Genomic DNA, 7,450 nt, shown 5'->3' on the forward strand with positions numbered 1-7,450 from the left:
ACATCACAAGATGAAGGTGTTTGATAACTCAGTCTTGAGATCTTATCACTATGAAATTAGTTAACCTTTTGTAAATATATTTTATAACCTTATTAATGTTTCAAAAGGCTCTTATAAAATGATGCATACTCTTTAAAGAGCCTTGTCTATATGTATAATTATAAATGCTAATGTAAAATCTTTTATAGAGAAAATAAAGATTTCAACTTCAATTTCTCCCTCCCCTCTCTCACCCCTTACTGCTAGAGGGACATTTGTCCTTTTCAGGTTTTTTGAAGGGTTTAGAGGGGGAGGGGAGAGTGGAGGGGGAGAGGGTGAGGAGGAGAGGGGAGGGGAGGGGTGAGGAGGAGGGGGGAGGGGGAGGGAGATGGGAGGGGAGGGGGAAAGGGGAGGAGGGAGGGGAGGGGAGGGGGAGAGAAAGGGGGAGGGGAGAAAGGGAGAGAGAAGGGGAGGGGGAGAGAGGGAAGGGGAGAGGGGGAGAGGGAAGGGGAGAGGGTGGGGAGAGGAGGAGGTATTTCTGACCTAGAATCACTCTTCATCTTTATGGATCATTCGAGTTCCTATTGAACGGAGGGAGAGGAGAGAGACGGAATAATGGAGGTTGATGAGGAGGTGCACACATTGCATACTTACATATGCATATTTACGAACATATACACATACGCATATACAGATAAACACACACACACACACACACACACACACACACACACACACACACACACACACACACACACACACACACACACACACACACACATATACAAACACACACAACATACACGTATAGACACACACACACACTAATACACCCAGCCTCTGCCTGAACCCCCCCCCCCCACAAAAAAAAAAAACAATAACAATCACTGATTTACAGACAAACAAACACACAAATACACACAGTGACTCAAGGCCAGACGAACAAACACACACACACAAATACACACATATAAACAAACGGTTATTTCATGCACTTCCGTGTGCCATTCTTAAAAGTCCATTTTATTTCTTGCTACAACTGAACTACTAAGCTCTTCCCCCCAAAAAAAACATTGAATTATAATGCAACAGCACAACAATACAGCTGATAAAAGACACTTATCGTGAGAGACAGCCATAAAGATACGTTGGGACTGAATTAGTGAAATAAACGACATTTAGTTTCCAAGAGTCAGATACGTCCCATTGAAGGATTATCATATATATATTTTTTTCAAAGTACATTTGTTTATTTTTTTTATCACTCTTTCTTTGTATCTCTATATCTGTCTGTTTGTTTATCTTTTTCTGTCTGTTTCTTTGTCTGTCTATGTATCTGTATTTTATTTTACTCTCTCTCTCTCTCTCTCTCTCTCTCTCTCTGCTTATTTATCATTTATATATATACATATATATATATATATATATATATATATATATATATATATATATATATATATATATATATATATATATATATATATATATATATATATATATATATATATATATGCATTTGTCTATCCATTTGACTACCCATTATCATCACCATTTATGTGTATCATCTATCCATAAATCTATTTATCAACACACACACACACACACACACACACACACACACACACACACACACACACACACACACACACACACACACACACACACACACACATATATATATATATATATATTAATAGAATATCCTCAAACTGGCCTCCTTATCAATACTGACTGACTGCGGAAGTTCCAGCGACCTTTGACCTTAAGACAGCTTTCGGGGCCGTGTGGTGGACAGGGAGAGAGGGCGAGGGAAAGAAAAGGGAAGAGAAGGGAAGTGGAAGAATTAAGGAAAGAGGGGAGAGAAGAGGAGAGAGAGAGAGAGAGAGAGAGAGAGAGAGAGAGAGAGAGAGAGAGAGAGAGAGAGAGAGAGAGATAATAGAAAGAAAGAAAGAGAGAAAAGACTGAAGAAAGAACAGAGAGACAAAGAAGGAATGAAAGAGAGAAAATGAGAGAAATTAGAATAGAGAGAAACAAAGAAAAAGAGAGAGGACTTGAAATTTCAGATGCCAAATGCTTCTTTTCGAGAACAATGTACGCCTGTGATTGATCTCTACGTCATTCCATGCAAAACCATCGTAATAATGATAATAATAATAATAATAATATAATAATAATAATAATAATAATAATAATATAAAAAACGGAGAGAGAGCGAGAGAGAGAGCGAGAGAGAGAGAGAGAGAGAGAGAGAGAGAGAGAGAGAGAGAGAGAGAGAGAGAGAGAGAGAGAGAGAGAGAGAGAGAGAGAGAGAGAGAGAGAGAGAGAGAGAGAGAGAGAGAGAGAGAGACGAGAGAGAGAGAGAAAAAAATCGGCCAGTATAGACGTTATACAGACTGCTTTATCCCGGTCCTTATGCCTCGCGATTTCGTACTTGCGTCGATCTCCGAAGCAAAGGTCATGCAGCATCCTATTGCAGTTGAGGATAAGAAGGGCGTACGACATGCGACAAATTCGGTTCTCAGATGCTAAGCAGGTGTGACTAATCGCTTGTTTTTTATTTTTATTCTTATGGTTTTATCCTTATTATTATTTCTATTATTATTATTATTTTATCATCATTATTATCCTGTCCTATTTTTATCTTTACTTTCATCCTCATTCTGATGTTTGTATTATTATAAATTTGATTGTTTCTCTTATCTTTGTTGTTGTTATTATTCTGGTAGAGGGAGAGAGAGAGAAAGAGGGAGGGAGAGAGAGAGAGAGAGAGAGAGAGAGAGGGAGGGAGAGAGAGAGAGGGAGGGAGAGAGAGAAGAGAGAGAGAGAGAGAGAGAGAGAGAGAGAGAAAGAGAGAGAAGAGAGAGAGAGAGAGAGAGAGAGAGAGAGAGAGAGAGAGAGAGAGAGAGAGAGAGAGAGAGAGAGAGACGGACTGACTAACATTATAAGAACAGCTTTTACTGAATAACAGCCTCCCAGAGAATCCTTTTATTGACGCTGACTGAGGACGACCCTTCGGCGACAACCGCGGCTGCAGTACATTAGTTCCCCAACCGCCATACACCTCCAGGGAGTTCAAAGTGCGAGTCAGAGTAGAAGAACCTGTTTAAACAACATGCTCCAGCCTCGTCCCTAACTCCCTTACAAGTGACAGCAGAATCTCATTCAGCCGACAGGAACCGCAAGCCGACGCAAGCAAAAGGAACAGCTGAACGCCAGGTTTCCTTTGGGTTGTAAGCAGCCGTTCGCTCTCGCCGGAGACAAAAGCCCGACTGGCGTTCACATCCGAAAGAACTTCAAGACGTCTTTTAAGCGTACCCTTGCCAGAAGCAAAGGACAAACTCTCATCCATATTCACGAGGAATTTAGTATCTTGCGAAGGAATGATCTCACCAGGCAGCACCGCTCCTTTGCCGCACAACCGAGGATATCGATAACTTTAAGCTGTACGACCGATTTCACAAGTTGAGTCAAGCCAAGCGACCGATTTCACAAGTTGAGTCAAGCCAAGCGACCGATTTCACAAGTTGAGTCAAGCCAAGCGACCGATTTCACAAGTTGAGTCAAGCCAAGCGACCGATTTCACAAGTTGAGTCAAGCCAAGCGACCGATTTCACAATGAAAGTCAAACAAACTACCACAGACTACAAAAAAAGAAAAGAAAAAAACAAACACACACAAACAATAAACAAAAAACTTAAATTTGCTGTACAGATATGTTAATTATCATTATTATTATTATTATTTTTTTAGTTATACAAACTTACATTTTTATCAGAATTACTTCGTTAGACCCCTTCATAATGCAGACATCTTATGCTATGAACACAGGGAAGGCCACGAGCAGACCGAATTGTATTCTACGAATCCCTTAAAAAAACGACGATGAAAGCAGTGATAAAACGATCGTAATGGCGATGATAATAATGATAATGGTGATGAAAATGATGACGATAGTGATAATGGTAACAGTGATAATAATGATAACAATAAGGATGATAATGATCCTAAGAATGATAATGATGATACGACTACATCAACATCGCCAACAACAACAACAACAGCAACAAAAACCCCTACTTACGATAATGAAAATATAATTGATCTTGACGAAATGATTATAGCGATGATAATAACACTGGCAGCAACAGCAAATGCAACACCAAAGGAGACATTTATTAGCTTTAATGACGAATACTACTACTGCTACTGAAGATGATGATAACAGTGATAAGAATGATATCAATAGTGAAAAATAACAACAAGACATTTATAACAAAACAACAGAGATAAGAATCTCTTGAGCAACAACATTGCGTCAGATCTGATTTTTGTTTTCTTTAGTTTTTATACTTACTGTTGTTGAGAAAAGTTAAAAGGTTTTGAAAAGGTGTTTACACTCCCCCTTCGATGCTTAGAAAAGAGGTGTGAAAAATGGCTATTGAAATGCCCTTTCAAAGGAAGAAAAAGAATGGGAATAGAAAAGAGTGGGGGGCAGACAAGAAAGAATTGATGAGAGAGAGAGAAAGAGAGAAAGAGAGTGAGAAAAAAAAGAGAGGAGAGAGAGAGAGAGAGAGAGAGAGAGAGAGAGAGAAGAGAGAGAGAGAGAGTGAGAGAGAGAGAGAGAGAGAGAGAGAGGAGAGAAGAGGAGAGTGAGAGGAGAGAGAGAGAGAGAGAGAGAGATAGGATAGATAGATAGAGAGAGAGAGAGAGAGAGAGAGAGAACGAGAGAGAGAAGAGAGAGAGAGAGAGAGAGAGAGAGAGAGAGAGAGAGAGAGAGAGAGAGAGAGAGAGAGAGAGAGAGAGAGAGACAGACAGATAGAGAGACAGACAGAGAGAAACAGAGAGAAATAGATAGATAGATAGAGAGAGAGAGACAGTCAGAAATAGATAGAAATAGAGAGAAATAGATAGACAGATAGATAGATAGAGAGAAAAACAAACACGCAGACAGAGAGAAAGAATGGACAGAGAGAGAAAAAAAACAAGGGAAGAAGAGAGAGAATAAAAGAAGACGAAAGAGAAGCCAAAGAAGAAGAAGAAGAAGAAGAGAGAGTGGAAGAGGGAAGCAAAAACAAATGCCAACAAACAAACGACGTCAAAAGCTCGTGTTTGCAAGTCTCAGGTATTGTTGAAGGTGTCTTTGTTTTGGTGGCCCTAAGGACGAAAATGGCTGTCATAGATCTCTACCAGTGAACCTTATCGGCAAACTGTAAGGGTGAAAATAGAGTTATACATTCGCTCGCAAAAAGTTTTTTTTTTTTTTTTTTTACCCTCTTTTCACATTGCTTTTTTCGCATATTGTTTGATTTGGGATAATTAGCGTGAATTAATTAAGTGTAAGTTTGCCGTGCCCAGTTTGAATTTCGCTTAATTAAAGCAATTTACTGACAGGTTATCGAAGCATCATTTCGAGAGAGAGAGAAAAAAAAAACGGAGTGCAAAAACCGTAGATTTTAAAAAGTAAAAAGGACATAAATTAAATAATGATAATAATGATATAATGATAATAATAATAATAATAATAATAATAATAATAATAATAATAATGGTAATAATAATAATAATAATAATAATAATAATAATAATAATAATAATAATAATAATGGTAATAATAATAATAATAATAATAATGATGATAATAATAATAATAATGATAATAATAATAAAAGAAAGGGGAAATGTGGTTGCCTTTATTTTCATAACATTTATTCAATTCAATTTCTTCAATTCTGTCGCGATCAAAGACGAAACAGGTCATAAATCAACAACAACAAACAAATAAAGGAAGAAATCATTGTGTTTCCCACTTGTTATTGTTTTTTTATTATTAATTTATTCATTTGTATTCTGCATCTGAAAGTTCAAGGTGGGAAGGTTATAGATAGATATATAGATTGATCGATAGGTTTATAGATAGATAGATAGACAGACAGACAGACAGAGAGAGAGAAAGAGAGAAAGAGAGAGAGAGAGAGAGAGAGGGGGAGAGAGAGATGGAAGAGGGAAAAGAAAAAGAAAAGAGAGGGAGAGGGGGAAAAGAAAAAGAGGAGAGAGAGAGGAGAGGGGGAAAAAAAAGGAGAGAGAGGAGTAGAGAGAGAGAGAAAAGGGGAAAAGGAGAGGAGAGAGGAAGAAAAGAGAGAGAGAGGAGAGAGAGAGGGAGAGAGAGACGAGAGGGGATGAGAGAGAGGGGAGGGAGAGGGGGATAAGGGGAAAGAAACGAGAGAAAAGAGAGAAAAGAGGGGAGAGGGGGGAGAGAGAAAAGAGAGGGGGAGAGAGGAGAGGAGAGAGAGGGAGAGAGAGAGAGAGTATGGAAGAGAGAGAGAGAGTTTTGAGAGAGAGAGAGAGAGAGAGAGAGATACAGAGAAAATAGTAGATAGTTTAAAGATAGAAGAAGAGAGAGAGAGAGAGAGAGAGGTTTGGAGAGAGAAGAGAGGAGAAAAAGAGGGGACAGGAGAGGGGAGGAGAGGGGGAGGGGAGGAGAGATACAGAGAGATAGATAGAAGATAGATAGAGAGAGAGAGAGAGAGATACAAGAGAAGATGTTTAGATAGATAGATAGTAGATAGATAGAGAGAGAGAGAAGAGAGGGGAGATTGAGAGGGGGGGAGAGAGAGAGAGAGAGAGAGAGAGAGAGAGAGAACCCGAGCTCCCTACTTTTTCTTACGAATATTCTGCGTCAATCTCCGGAAGGGATACAATATAGCGGGGGAAAAACGGGTTTTCCCTTTGTTGTGTCAGTCACTTAAGCTGTAAGAAAAAGGGATGGCGAGGAAGAAGAAGGAGAAGAAGGAGAAAGATTTGGTGAATTTTGTATCGAACTCTCGCGTGTGAATGCACACACACACACACACACACCCCCAAAACACAACACACACACAACACACACACACACACACACTCCGCAAACACACACACACTCGCAAACACACACACACACACACTCGCAAACACACACACACACACACACGCACTCGTAAACAAACCCCCTTTGAAAACACACACCACACACACCCGCACACACACTGTTATGTGTTTAAATTTGGGTTCAGTACCCAAATCACCCCCCCCCCCCCATCATAACAACCATCGCTGATGATGGATGATTACAATGACTCAAAGGCATAATCTGTTACCATGTCTGACTTTTGTTTTAAATACTTTAGACATCTTTCTTTGTTTTGTTGTTTTCCCGGTCTGTCTGTTTTGTCTTCTCTTTTATATCTTCTCTTTTCTCTCTCTCTCTCTCTCTCTCTCTCCCCTCTCTCCTCCCCTCTCCCCTATAATATAATATATTTTTTACAAATATATATTATATATATATAAAATTTTATATATATATAATATATTATTTTTTTTTTTTTTTTTTTTTTTTTTTTTTAACGGTAGGTTCATGTTTGAGCCGCCGTGGTCACAGCATGATACTTAATTGTAGTTTTCATGTTGTGATGATATTGGAGTGGTAGGGTAGGTG

Source organism: Penaeus monodon, chromosome 39 (assembly GCF_015228065.2).
Source record: "Penaeus monodon isolate SGIC_2016 chromosome 39, NSTDA_Pmon_1, whole genome shotgun sequence".
Lineage (NCBI taxonomy): Eukaryota > Metazoa > Arthropoda > Malacostraca > Decapoda > Penaeidae > Penaeus > Penaeus monodon.